Genomic DNA, 15,628 nt, shown 5'->3' with positions numbered 1-15,628 from the left:
TTAGGGGGGAGGAGAAAGTGTTAGAGAATCGGGCAGGTGCAGGGTGGGGAGGGGGAGTGGATGCCGGAGGTAAGGTAGAAGAGCTAGGGGGAGGAACCAATTGGGAAGGGGGAGGGGAGGGAGCAAAGGTAGGGGGGAACAAAGGGTAGGCCTGTGACTCCCGGGAACGCGGCCTGAGCGAGTATCGGGGAGTCAGGGGGGGAGAAAGGGAGAAAGGAGATGAGCTCAAAGGAGAATCCGGGGAAATCATAGTTGTAAGGGTTGGACGTAGGGAGTGGAAGAGATGATCAAAGAGGGAAAGACAGGAGTCTGTAGCTTGTATCAAGACAGTACCATTATTGTTAAGTGTAATGGTGAGAGAGCCATTAAAGCTAGTGGAGGGGGACATTTTTAGTCGCTGTCCATGTGGGATAGATGAGAAAGAAGAGACGTTGAAGGAATTGAAGAAGCTGGTGGACCAGAAAGGGATATCATGAGTGAAAAAAATTAAGTCATTTTTGAGTTTCTCTAGGCACCCATTATGGAATTGATCAACAAAGTGGGAATCAGGGAATTGTTTAATGGTGTTGTGCTTGAACCGTTTTGCTGCTGCTTTGGTCAGATTGGGTGGGTAAATGACTTTGAAGCAGTTAACGCCAGACTTAATTCGAATGGAAGCCATGATAGGGAGAGGAAGGGCCAGCAGGGTAGCGATAGCGCAAAGAAGAAGAAGAAGAAGAGGAGGGCGCATATTCCGGAAGTCAAGTGAGGATTATCCAATGAGATTGTGGACAGGAGGAGACTAGAAATGCACGGTCAGGGACTCTGGTCTAACTCCCCTCTAAACCATCATATCGGTGGAATAGAAAGCTAGGTAGTGTCCAGTGGCGGAGAGGGAGTGGGATCATAATGGGGCCAAAACCTACCACCCAGGGAATTGGACCTCGAAGTATGAAGGTCAGCATGGAAGTGGGAGTCCCCTAGAGGATCACAGTGCTAGGTAGAGACATTGAACCTTACCTGGATTGAAACTCCGGGCGAAGGCAGCTCTCCGGCAGGTATATGGCCGCCGTAGTAGCAGGACCAGAGGGGAGGTCATCCTGGTTAAGCAGAGACTTAGGCGGTTGGAGGGCAATTAGAGTAGGACGGTGTCGTTTCCCGCCTGCCCTTCTCCGCTGTTTGTTCCCTGTTTGGTGCTGGAGGTCTGCAATACGAGTCTCCTCCCCCAAGATGGCGGCCGCTGAGGTACGCTTACCGGCTTCAGTTTCGTTTTTAGTGTCCCGGTGTTATCTTGCTATTGGTTCTTTGTTCCGTTTTTATTTACTCGCTTTTCATCCTTTATTCGCTGCCTCCCCCACCGTGTTTCCGCGGGTCTCGTATGTGTTCCCGCTGGCCCGTTAGTATGGCAAGCGTCCCTTGCATTTATCTGCGAGCCCGGTTTCCGTTTCGGGCGCGGGCACCGGTTGTGGCGTCTATGTGGATCCTCCCGTGGCGGTACCCTTCTTCTATTCGCAGCCCACGCCAATGATCCTGCTGTTACCTTGGCCTCTCGGCAGTAGGACACTTCTGTCCGATTACGGTTCCGTTTTTGGGGATCGGTTATAGCGCCCTTGTGACACTCCAGTGACGGCTCTGACCAGCTCTGTTTTAGACGGCGGTGCTCTCTGCTTCTGTGAGTGAGTGGCTCTGATTGTGTATTGAAATTGAAATGGCGGCCCTTTTCCTGAAAAAGGTTTCAGTTTCGTTTCTTTCTTTTCCCCGATGCTCGCGTGCGCATTTGGGGGTGCTGAGTCTTCTCATCTGGTACTGTGGTGGATAAGTCATGTGCCGGCTGCTTGTGGCAGGATGCACTGGCCGTTTCTGGTTTGCCGCCGAGCGCGGCACTTTCCCGCTGATCGCCTCAGCCCCGCTCAGTTAAGATGGCGGCACTTCTTTGTTTTTATCTGCGAGCCCGGTTTCAGTTTCGTTTACGGACGCGGGTATCGGTTGTGGCGCTTGTGTGGAAACTCCCGTGGCAGTACCCTTCTTCTATTCGCGGCCCGTTCAACTTAACTTGCTGTGCCTTTGGTCTCTCTGCAGTAGGCTTCGGGTGATTGGTCTGCGACGTATGCATTCGCGGCACTACCCAACCAATCGCACCAGGACTTGGCATGGGACTTAATGCAATTTCCAGAAGGCGCCGAGGCCACGCTCGAAGCAGCCATCACACAGCACTTCGCGGGAGGGCGGGAGAACACACCCACTCGTGACACCGAGAGCCCCTGGGACGCGCATTCCATGGGCGCAGTCAGGCTGGGCGAGGACCCGGCAGCTGGCAGCGCGGACGCCTCATTCTTCTCGGCACGTTGCTTGATCCCCCCCGTTACTCAGGTGGAAACTGACTGGGGGACATGGGTCAGTTCACTCACCCCAGCCGATTGATGTTAGTACCGGGGGCAGGCTCCCTCGTCACAAGGCCGTCGGAGTGTCTGCTCTTGTGTAATCTCAGCCACCAGCTCCTCATTTCTCCTTTTCTGTGCGGCCCCGTCTCAGCTCCGTCACGGCTGCCCACGCGCCATCTAGACTCCCAGCCTGCCGGTCACGATCAAACTATGACCGCGGCCGCAGTTTCATTCCGGGAGCAGAGCGAGTGCTCACCATCAGCTCCTCACTCCTTCCGCTGCATCATGCTCGCCCGACGGGGCGTCCGCTCCCCCGGGAACCACCTGAATGCTATAGCGGTGCAGCGGAGCTCTGTAGTTGAACTACCACACGGGCGCCATCTTGCTTGCCATCATCCATCATTATTAGCATGCTACTTATTGTGTGGCTTATCATGTCCATCTTGTGTTTATCCCTCTCCTGGAGCATAGTTTCTTTACCATACTTTTGCTTGGCTGACTTGTATCTTTTCACTGCTCACTTTAAGGGAGCTTCTTTTTTGGTCTCGCCTGAGACAGCACTTGCGCTGTTGCTTGTAATATCTTTTAAGTTAAGATCCACAGTAACTAACATCATGTTGCCAGGCACCAGCTCCATGGTGAATTGGCTTTGTATGCTAGCTGTAACCACCATGCTGCAGAAGTGCAGCAGTAATCCGTAAGTAAGTAAGCAATTACCAAACTCTGTTGTGTCGTCTAGTGTTTGTGTCCCTTCAATCTCCACTACATCATTCCTCAATGTATCCAATCCATTCCAGCCCTTTGCTTTATCCAGTGCCTGTGTCATACCTAAATCCTGACACAGATTTGCCGTTGCATGATTTACAGTTACCTCCCCTAGAGTTATCGCTGTTTTATCACTGTGTGGCTTATCGTGCACAGCATCACTGTCTGGACTGTAAATGTGCACCAGGGGCTCTGGAACACAGACTTGTGTGAGCCAGCAAATCACCAATGTGCCAAGAAGTCTCAGAGAGGTGGGGAATTCAGAGGCCAAACAATTCTTCCGTGGAGTTTGTTTATCCCCACGTAAAGGCAGTGTAGGAAAAATCATACTTTTTGTCATGTTCCCCCATTTTCTTACCTGGCTTTAGGACTTGTGTGATATTCCACTGTTGAAGAGTGGCACTGTGTGTGTACTTTTCCTGATAGAACATGTACTGTACATTGTCTTCAGCTGAATGTCTGATTTATCCTTCTAGTAAGGCCATGATAGATGGTGCCAAAAATGCACCAGCGGGGTGGAATTTAAGTATCATGTGGACTGCAGTGCATAGTTACACCCGCCACATCTTTGAGAAAAATATATGGATCCTGAGAGCACCATTGTGCACTTTAAAGGTACTGCAGTCACATTTTGCAAAGAAAAGTGCCTTTATCTCTAAAGCATGTCTCATAGCTTACAGTTTTGGATGCTTAACATGTACACATTTGACATACTAAAAATTGGGAAAAGTATGTCCCCACAGTGAACAGTTACAAAAAGCTGTTACAGCTGTGAAAGCAAAGCTGCATTTTGTATGAAAAGGCCTAGTTATGAGGACATGGAAAATGTTGGCTCTGTCAGGTACAGAATTGATTCTAAGTCTACTGAATAATAACAAATAGAAAACAGTGCTCAAACTTTTCAGTAATAATCAATGAAAAGGTAAGAGACGGAAAGACAAAAAACACACCAAAATTGAGTAAATCTAAAGTTGTATTGAGGGATAAATCAATATATTCTTTTACATTTTATGGTGTCAGAATAACATTAGAAGGCTGTCACAGTTCATGAACATATGAATTGTTCAAACGGTGCAAGTGATATGGGGAAATAAGTGCGAAGAAAGTGCTGAGTATGAACGAGCTATATACAGTGCTGTACAGATGGTTAAAACTGGTCATTCATAGAACATCCAAACCTAGGTACATAAATCTCCACGTCGCTTGGGATTTAAATTTCCATTTCAGTTTCTGAGCAGCGCCGTAGAGCTATAGAACTGTGCTGCCCCATTGATGTGATTCATAACCATCTCAAGGACCTCACTTCATTCATTGTGTTGAATCCAACCGAACGGTGGACCATACCCTGAAGATTTCCATGATTCGGGCTGTCCCTTGGTTCGTCTTGTCCTGAGGAAGAGCCGCTGTGCCTACTAGTCAATCATGCACTTCTCTGGGTCGAACCATCGATGCGCTTGTCATAATCCTGACCCTACTCTCTCTGCCCCACCTGAAGTGGAAATTTAAATCCCAAGCAACGTGGAGATTTATGTACCTAGGGATGGATGTTCTATGAATGCCCAGTTTAACCATCTGTACAGCACTATAAACACAACACAATGGCCCAGCACTCAAATTTCAGTTAAGGTACACAGGAAGTATTTAAATTCAAGTATGCATTTGTGAATCACATTTCATAAGAGCAAATAGCAGTTCAGCAGAGTTGTTTTCATCAAATTCTTTATTCAAAACTTTTTTCCAGCAAGATAACAAGACCGTAGCCAACGCGTTTCATCCTTGCGGACTTCTTCAGGGCAAAAACACTTTTTCTTGCGGTCTGTGCTGAATTCATTCATAAATAAGATTTCTCCTTTTAAAATCTGATAAAATCTGAATGTATCTGAAGATTCAAATGTCATATATGGTGGCTATTATAAATTTGATTGTTGAGTTCTCACAGTAGGGAGTTAATCAGTGTCAACCGTCCTCCGTTTTAATACCTGACTTGTTTTAGAATTCGGTCAGCCGGCATGGTAGCGTGGCATCAGTCAAGTTTTCATCTGTACAGCACTGTATATATCTCATTCATACTCAGCACTTTCTTCGCACTTTTTTCACCATATCACTTGCGCCGTTTGAACAATTCATATGTTCATGAACTGTGACAGCCTTCTAATGTTATTTTGACACCATAAAATGTAAAAGAATATATTGATTTATCCCTCAATACAACTTAAGATTTAGTCATTTTTGGTGTGTTTTTTTGTCTTTCCTTCGCTTAACTTTTCATTGATTATTACTGAAAAGTTTGATCACTGTTTTCTATTTGTTATTCTTCAGTAGACTTAGAATCAATTCTGTACCTGACAGAGCTAACACCTTCCACATTCTTGTACACCCAGGTTCTGAGGTGCAGTGGGTCACCCCATTACATTAGATGTTGTTATGAGGACAATCACTTGTTTTTATCTAGTCATGGGCAAATTCTAGAGTGGTCATTAAAGGTTATCTTTTTCATTTAGTTTTAATAATCTGGTAAAGGTAGATTTTTTAACTTCAGTGAAAAAGTAATTTTGTAAGGGGTATTTTTTGCCCTTTGACAATAAAATGGTTTTTAGCCGGTTTACCTTAAGCTTTGTGCAAGAGACTGAAAATACCTCTCTGGCTGACCTATTAATGACCCTGCTAATGGAGGACACTTTCTTGGCTTCCAGCAGCAGGATGGCAGGGGTGGTGTTAACACTGACCACTCACCACCTTCTTGGAGCAGGGCAGGTACAGCAACACAAAGGGCAGCTTTCAAACTTCTGCCTATGAATGAGAAATACCAAACTGGAACTATTAACAGAACCACCCGAGATTTTCTGTCCGTGTCCTCAGCAGGAGGAAAATAAGCCTAGCACTTAAAGAAGGGAAGACTATTTATTCCCATAAGGAGTGGCTGAAGGAGATGCTGAAGGTCTGACAGATGGAAGAAGTCCAGGGCCGCTTTGATAAAATGACTCTGGGAATCTTTTCAGTAAACCGAAAAGAGAAGTGCAAAAAAAGGAGTTGGGAATTCAGTGAGAAAGCAGCCAGGAATGAGTGTAAGAAATTATCCAATCATTAGTTCAAATGATAAATCTTGCGCCCTATCACCACGTCCTCAGGACATTCTTGGACATGAGAAGAAAACATCTTGAAGAAAAAAGACACTTCCTTACTGCTAGAAGAAGAAAAAGCAAAGACTCCTGCTTACACCCAGGTTCTGGAACTGCTCTTCAATGGTTAAGTGGCGCGGGTCCTGCTGCCTGCTACAGGGACACAAAAACATGACTTTCAAAAATGCCCTGCCGACCACCAACCATTGTGGACTGGACCCTACAAGTGCCCTGGCTGGAGAGCGACCCTATACCTGGAAGCCTGCCCCGTGGAACTGGGGGCTGCCAGGAGGAGCTTTCCCAGCAGTTGGAGAAAAGTGGGACATAGTCTTTTTCCTACCCCCAGAGGACCAGGAAAAGGCGCTACCCCTTCCCCAAGGAAGAAGCTTTCTCCATGGGTTGGGAACCCAGGGTCATCCAACTCAGAGCTTTTTGCTGCACTAAAGGCAGCTTCACAGGAATCTGCAGTGAAGGTGTCCAGCCTCGTGGAGCCATGCCCGGCTACAGCTTCAAACCTTACCCCACTGGTGGATTTCAGAATCAACAAAGTAACTAAGTTTGAAGGTAAAAGCTTGAACAGGGGCAAGTTGGCTAATCTACCAGAGCAATAAAGTGACCTAGATGACTATAACATCCAGCTTTGTCCCACTCAGAGCTTCTGGTAATAAATCCAATGAATTCAGCGGGAGTGCAGCAGCTGAGTATCGGACTTCAAGGGACGCCATGTTGGCCTAAACTTCCTACCTTGCCCCCTGGAAGCCTGGAGCTCCAGAAAGTAAACTAAGTTTGAAGGTAAAAAGTTTGATAGGTGCAACCTGCTTTACCTTTGTGACCCTTGCTCCACTGCAGATGGGCTGAAATAGGACCTACATTATGGTCAACTAAAGTCAATACTTCTGATTGCTGCTTTGTATTTTCTTGGTGCTTTTTACACAAACTTTCAAAATTCATAATTCGGGTTCAACATATTATTTGTAATCATTTTGCCATCTGTTTCCTTATTAAACTTTTGGTTATTTTTCTAAATTTTATTTTACATTTTATTGCATTGTGTTCTTGACTTTAACATTATTTGGTTCAGCTTAAATTTAACACACATTTCAAAGAGAAATTGCCTACTGATTGTAAACCAGCTACCTGGGATTGAGCAGAGACTAATGCAACTACAAAAATAGACTGGGGGTCTAAGAGGAAGCACAATCGGTGATGTGTATGCTGGTAGAAGGATAACTGTTCTTTTGTCCCTGGCAAACCGAGCTGAGCAGGATTTCCATCAAATTATATCGTTGTGATAGAGCTAAAGTGTCAAGCTCTGTTGATCGGTGTTATCACGTGGTAATCCGCCACCTCCATGAGGGTAACCTTTAGATCATAAGGATTCCCTCTGTGGCGAGCTCATACGCTCTTCGTGAATGCCATTCCCAAACAAGGCAAGCAATTGATGCCACAGCGTGTTGAAGAATAATAGAAAAAACTATGTGATGCAGTGCAATGAGAATTAAAAAGGTTATGTGAAAAGACGTAAAGCGTTTTGACAGTATCTCTTTCCTCACACCTAGTAAAAACAAGGGGAGTTAACTTGAGTCTCCGCTAGTGAATTGTAGCAGAAAACACCATGACTCCTACTTCATGGTCAACATGTTTCAGCCCAAATGGAAATGATCCAGGCTTTCTTCAGGACCTAATAGCAGCTACTGCACATTAACCAAAAACTTCTTATGTCAAAACACTGTAATAAGAAGAACCATACAACCTCGCTTGATGCGAAACCTTCATTTACAGGATGCAATCATCACCTACAGAAAAATAAATCAATTAACATACGTTGTGCTTTCAAAAATGAGACCTACAGGCGTAAAGGTATGCCCATTAGGACTCTAATATTTCGCTTACCCTGCATGGTCAAGGCCCAAACCTCACCTCCCTGGAACCTTCCTCGGGTAAAGATGAGGCCCCGCTCTACAGGAAAAGGAGGGGAGAAAAAAGGGGGGCTCTTAAACAATCAAATAAACGAAAAAGAAACCCTGTCTTAAGTACAGAGTCTTAACAAATCGATTTGTGCGTATCAAGCGCACTGAGCTACCCATCCGCTCTTAAAACAGAAAAAACCAGTCAAAGGTCAAGAAATTGTAAAAATCACTTCTGGCAGAAAATGCTAAATCACTTGTCTGAAACAGAGACAATGGCGCAGACACACATTACTATGTGCATACTGCCCTTTTCTCAATTTTCAGGGATATAATATTAGTGTCTTATGGCTATATGTCCTCAATAGCCCACTATCAGGACCAACCGTGTGTTCAAATATCATGATAATCATGTGATGGCCAGGATACCGCAACAGGTGTTGGTCAGAAGCATCATAGCAACAGAAGTCAAACCATACCCACAAATACCACAACATACCACCATATACTCTTTGGTTTGGGTATTTGTGGGTATGGTTTGACTTCTGTTGCTATGAGGCTTCTGACCAACACCTGTTGCGGTATCCTGGCCATCACATGATTATCATGATATTTGAACACACGATTGGTTACATAGGAACACTATGACAATACATGCTTATGGACAAGAGAGCCTGTTAAGCGTATGTCTATGGTGAGGTATATATTGGTATAGCTTAACTGGAACATCACAATTTTGAGTGCACACACCATGCATGTTGCAAATAAGAAGATAATGATCATCCCATTCTTATGTGTAGACCGTTCGTAGCTTTGGCCAATACAATAAGATCGACAGGGACATTTGGTTAATAACCCCAATCTAACTAAAGGACCCGCTGCAGGTTTCCTCCTCTTACATGTAGTGTTAATTTGTTTTAGTGAGATCAAACACGCAGTGTTAATTTGCATCAGTGAGTTTGGACTCCGCAGGTTGGACCAGCCTCTATTTTTGAACTACAAAATAGTCACGCGTGACGTCAATTTGTAGTATTACGTTTGGACCTAATTTTGAACTACAGAATGGTTACGCGTGACGTCAATTTGTAGTACTGCGTTGTGACGCTGCCTTTGATTAAGCGCGCGTTGTTCGAAACCGGAAATACACCCACGATAACAGGATGTATTTAAATCCGAGGATGTTGCAACTTCGGTGCCTCCTTCCCAAACTCGGTGACACACAGAGGTACTGACGGACAGGTTAGTGTGTGATTGATGATTAGCAACTTGAGAGCGGTAAACGAAGTTATCTATCGCTAATGACTACAATCCCCGAGACTGTGTCCCTGGGTACAGCGTTGTAGTAGCCCCAGATAGGTGAGACTGTACATTCGCTTTCTCATGCCGTGATTTTACGTTATATTTCTCGGCCTCACATCCCGGTTGACACAACGCTAAGGCTGTTTTCTAAAAAATGGCGATTCCCCTTTTTTAAAAAAAAATGGCGATCCCCTCTTACTGTGGTTTCACTCATACCACGCCTGCTTTGACTGTTGACCCACCTTTCTTCAGCCACACGAGTGGGTAGTGAGTCTAAAAATACATTGAACGGCATTTACAATCATTATTCAGGGTGGTCTAATGGCGTGAACACCTTGGGGTTAGTGAGCCTAGTATATCTCCATTAATAACTGAGTCCTGATAGTGGGCTATTGAGGACATATAGCCATAAGACACTAATATTATATCCCTGAAAATTGAGAAAAGGGCAGTATGCACATAGTAATGTGTGTCTGCGCCATTGTCTCTGTTTCAGACAAGTGATTTAGCATTTTCTGCCAGAAGTGATTTTTACAATTTCTTGACCTTTGACTGGTTTTTTCTGTTTTAAGAGCGGATGGGTAGCTCAGTGCGCTTGATACGCACAAATCGATTTGTTAAGACTCTGTACTTAAGACAGGGTTTCTTTTTCGTTTATTTGATTGTTTAAGAGCCCCCCTTTTTTCTCCCCTCCTTTTCCTGTAGAGCGGGGCCTCATCTTTACCCGAGGAAGGTTCCAGGGAGGTGAGGTTTGGGCCTTGACCATGCAGGGTAAGCGAAATATTAGAGTCCTAATGGGCATACCTTTACGCCTGTAGGTCTCATTTTTGAAAGCACAAAGTATGTTAATTGATTTATTTTTCTGTAGGTGATGATTGCATCCTGTAAATGAAGGTTTCGCATCAAGCGAGGTTGTATGGTTCTTCTTATTACAGTGTTTTGACATAAGAAGTTTTTGGTTAATGTGCAGTAGCTGCTATTAGGTCCTGAAGAAAGCCTGGATCATTTCCATTTGGGCTGAAACATGTTGACCATGAAGTAGGAGTCATGGTGTTTTCTGCTTCAATTCACTAGCGGAGACTCAAGTTAACTCCCCTTGTTTTTACTAGGTGTGAGGAAAGAGATACTGTCAAAACGCTTTACGTCTTTTCACATAACCTTTTTAATTCTCATTGCACTGCATCACATAGTTTTTTCTATTATTCTTCAACACGCTGTGGCATCAATTGCTTGCCTTGGTTGGGAATGGCATTCACGAAGAGCGTATGAGCTCGCCACAGAGGGAATCCTTATGATCTAAAGGTTACCCTCATGGAGGTGGCGGATTACCACGTGATAACACCGATCAACAGAGCTTGACACTTTAGCTCTATCACAACAATATAATTTGATGGAAATCCTGCTCAGCTCGGTTTGCCAGGGACAAAAGAACAGTTATCCTTCTACCAGCATACACATCACCGATTGTGCTTCCTCTTAGACCCCCAGTCTATTTTTGTAGTTGCATTAGTTTAGAATAGGGGATTTGGACTTGGGCAGGTCTTTAAATTATTTTTCCCTTAGACCCTTTTCTCACCTGTTGTTTTGATGAGATTGAGCAGAGACTCTCAAAGAACTTTGCTGTAACCAAACCAAATTGGTCTTACTAAGTGTTAAGGGCACTGATTTCCAAAGTAATAGCCCACTTTGTGAGAGGCAACATGCGACAATGCCCTGTCCTCGTCCCACACCTTGCCAGTTGTTTGTAAATAAGGCCTCCGGCGTGACCACTGTCTAAAGTCCTTCAGCTACAAAGTATTTTATTGAATGTGATTGGCAGTAGGTATAGCCAGACTGGTTGAAGTTTGTTCATTACTGCAGAAACACATGGGAAAAACGTCCTATGTTGCAGGTGGAAGCTACCTGAACACCGTGATGAGTCGTATGCATAAACCTTTGGCTTGGGGCTCATAAGTGCAGTGGTGCACAGATTGCCGAACCCTGTAGAGCAGTGCTTAATTTGAGCCAGTGGTTTCCAGTGCTCAGCACCGGTGCTTATGACAGTGTGCCACATGGTGGTGCTGTCTGCCTAATTTAGGTATGAGCTCAGCAACACTTGCTTATTAATCCAATATACATTAACAATGACTGATACCTGTCACCCAAGCAATTATTATAGATTTGGGGGCCTAAAATAATATGAATTGTCACACTTGTAAGAGTGTGAGGGTTAGTAGTTGTGTTGATACGGTCTCTGGCAGAGCTGGCAGGAGCAATGGATGCTGCAAGATGCAGCGTCTTCCTGGCAAGTGCCTTGGCACTTATTCTTTTACAAATTAGCACTGCTGTAGAGACAGGTTTAACTCTGATACCATTTCAGACCTGATGACTGCAAAAGAGATTAAGAGCTTGTGTGGAAGTGCGGGTGGGCAGCTGCACCACGGTGCTTTATGTAAGAAAAAATACTGACACAGTATGAGGAGACCTAGATAACATCCAATTAGGATCTCAGGAATGCTCGAGGACTGGGCCATTACCTCACGTGGCTCTAAACATCATCCCTATTGGCTGGCTGCATGTGGGGCAAAGGGGAAGAGAGAGAGCAAGCTTTATAAGGCCGCAGGATTAGAAACACAGTATCAGCTCATTCAGTTTATTTGTATGAACCTTGATGTAAAGCGGGGAAGCTCCATGAATGCATTTATCGACCCGTGATGTGCACCTCTTGGTATGGCTGCAGATACAAAGGCCACCAAACATGCCCAGACTGTAGCCGAAATGTATTTAATGATTCATGCACTTTTGAAATAGATATACAGAGAAAAGAGATACATGACAGACAACCCTGTATTATTGCCACGAAAAACTTCTGATGAAATCATAAACTACAACTTCAAAAGCTGAGGGGTTCTAAATGTCACCAGAATGCAGAGATGGGACTATAGGATGATATCATGCACTTTGCCCTTAAACAATATTGCATATTACATGTTTATTTTATTGAAGCTTAAAAGGGTTGTTTTTTTCAAAGAGGGAAATATCTATTGAAACTAGTAAGTGAAACACTAGAACATACGTTTTGGTTGTCTGTAAAGAATTCTTAATTGAGGAGTTAAGAGGAGATGTGGCCGAGCAGGCAAGTGTGGCAGACATGAGGTAGAGAGCACCAGTCCCTAGTACCAAACATCCTGCAGCATTGTGTGAAAGGGTTTTCGCCCACCTGTCACCATTCACTCACTGTAGGGGTGGGCCGATATTATTTGAGAGGAGACTTCCATCTAACAGTGCAGATTGGAAGGATCCTGCCAATGCAGGGCTAATCAGGTGTAATTTCCCACTGTGGCCCTCTTGAGCCCTGAAGCCAAGCACTCAGCGTCTTTGGCACTTATCCAAACGAAGGCCGTGGGTGAGGAGGAGAGACCTTGGAGTTTCTTGAGCCAGGGCGATGGCCCTAGAAGTGAACGAGGCAGTAATAGACATGGTGGAGTATACAAAGGCCAAGTGAAGCCACCTGTTTAGTTGAAAAAATGAACAATGTACTAAACTTGAGAGAAACATAAAGTCAGATTACACTAAAACTGACTCTCCAAATAGTCTAGGGGGTAGACTAAATGGAGGTATCAACTTTGGCAAACAGAAATGGAAATAGAGTTTGGGGGTTAGACTCGGCCTTCCAACACCTTGCGTGCTAGAAGCACAGTGAAAAACAAAAACATGACGCCCCTACAACAGACCAAACTAGATAAATATGCAACGCTAAATCCTACTCCCCAAACTGCAGCCACTGATGCTATCCTCCTCACAATACAAGCGTCACAAATCTCACCAGAGAACATGATTAAAGAGGTAGCTATGTATGTTTCTTAAGTCCATCAAAACTTCCCGGATGTGGTCAACCCGTGACTACAGAGGAAGGTTGGATATCAGAGGCAGAAGTCACACTGCCTGCCGTCAAATCACATTGGTCCTTTTGATAGACTCACCTAACACCTCGAGAAATGCATATAGAAATCTGAAGGGCGTGCATGCTGCAACAATCTAAGGATTGTGGGGATCCCTGAGGATAATAAATGAATGCTTGTATAGTGCAAACAAAAACTCAAGGGATTCATGGCACTCAAACCTTACCGAATAGAGAAAAGATGTATCAGCCGCTGCAACCAGTTGAATAAGTAGGTTTTCAGAACCTCTCTAAAAGTCAGGAAATTGCTTTGAAAACGAAGATACTTGGAGAGAGCATTCCACAATTTAGTAACCATGGCTGGAAAGGCTCTTTAGCCAATTCTAGATTTGTTTTCACTCTGTGAACTTATAGACGTTGAGAAATGACAGATTCTAAAACTCTGTGAGCAGCATTTCTGAGCAGCAGACTCCTGACAAAGTCCATACACTGCCTGATGACAGATGCACAATGTCTTACTACTTCCAACTAAAGCCAATAAAAGTTTTGTAAACCATCAGAAACCGAGACACAGGTACCCACTGCAGTGGATAATGTAGCTCTTCTGTCATTTGGTATAAAAGGAAGTATTTTTCTTTATAATTTCTGCTGTAAAAGCAGAAAGTTACCACCAATTATTGTTTGTGTATGACAGATGCATTCCTTATCAATAACAAATCCCATACTTTTACCTTTCTCCTGGCAGTGACTGGGAGACCCAACTCTGAAGGACCATAAACAAGTATCCAAGAGGCTATTATTTCCCAAAGGGATCATTTCAGTCTTTGAAGGGTTACGCCTCAGGAAATTGTTCCTCATTTGTCCTACTAAGCAGCGGTTTGACCGAGTACTTCTCTCCTCATTCTTTTCCCTCCAGACAAAGGAGTTTGTGGGAGCCGGCAGAATAAGACAGCAGTTTAAAACCAAAGCCTGCAAGTGGTTTAATGTACACATTAAGTATTATGGTTGAGAGAGCTGAGATATGAGGCACCTCATAGCATACTGATTGTAAACTGGATTCACATGTCGGCAACTGTACCATAAATCTTCAATTTTCCAGAAAATACTGAAACCCCCTAAGAGACATGCCACCAATACCCAAACCCTCCAACCACTTTAGGAATATTGCATGATTCACAGTATCGAAAGCACAGCAAAGAGCAAGCATTATCAGGCTTGCTAGGTTCCGTTTTAGCTACGATCCTTTCATGTACATTGCTGATACTAGGGCAATCTATATTCCTTGCTTAAGTCCAAATCCCAACTGTGCCTCAACGAGAAAATGAAAGTCTTCCAGTAAGGTAGATAACCATCCTGCCACACATTTTTCTCCTAATTTAGCAGCAGATAGAAGGAGAGAGATGGTACGTTAGTTACTGACTTCCAACAAGTCCAGTTTAGACGTTTTCAGTAGCTTAATCACCAAAGTTTTCCGCCTTTCTGGGACTATTCCATTAAAAATAGATGCATTCAAGAGGGCAGTCATTGCAGAAACCATCACGTGACAATTTCTTAAAAATATTAGACAGCCACAGATTGGACAGCGATCGTAAATGATTAAAAGCGTCCAGGTATGAACAAGGGGCAATTTCCCTCAGAATGAGCCTAATAAAACGTGCCCTTACATCTTTATATGAAGTGCAAAACAGCATAAAGTGCATTGTGCTTTGTTCGGCTAAATTATTGCATGGACAGGGAGTCAGTCTCTCACACCAACTCACCTGGATAGGAAAAGCCGCTAGAAAGTGCAATGTGCAGAGACAAAACCTCGTCAGAAGGAAGCAAGAATGTGTATGAGTACTAAAAGATAATTAAAATTGTTGGATTTTTGGCGACCCATAGAATGGGGTCTCATCATCCAGGTTAGGTATAACTAACTCATTATAACAGGCATTTTTAATCATTGATTTTATATTAGATGGTGTGCCATCCGGATTTTCAAAAACATTTCCTAAGCCAATCTTACTTTAAACATTTTTGACATAACAGAGCCAGGGAATAGACTAAACATTTTCTAAACTTAGACAATCCCTTATGATCGCTCTGGTAAATGATAACTCTTCTGATGACTACACCTTCCCCCATAAAATCAGGGGCGAGATTTTGACTCTATCTTCAACTAAATCCAATCCCAGCTCTGAATGGCAACATTTTGTAGGCGAGCTGGTGGGAACCATCAGCAATCTTTTTATAAATGTATTTTCCAAAATTTGCAATTGACTGGTTTTTTGACTTCCCCATACTTCCGCCCCGTAGGTT

The sequence above is a fragment of the Triturus cristatus genome, chromosome 7, assembly GCF_964204655.1.
Source record: "Triturus cristatus chromosome 7, aTriCri1.1, whole genome shotgun sequence".
NCBI classification, from domain to species: domain Eukaryota; kingdom Metazoa; phylum Chordata; class Amphibia; order Caudata; family Salamandridae; genus Triturus; species Triturus cristatus.
Note: the sequence above shows the minus strand (reverse complement) of the source record.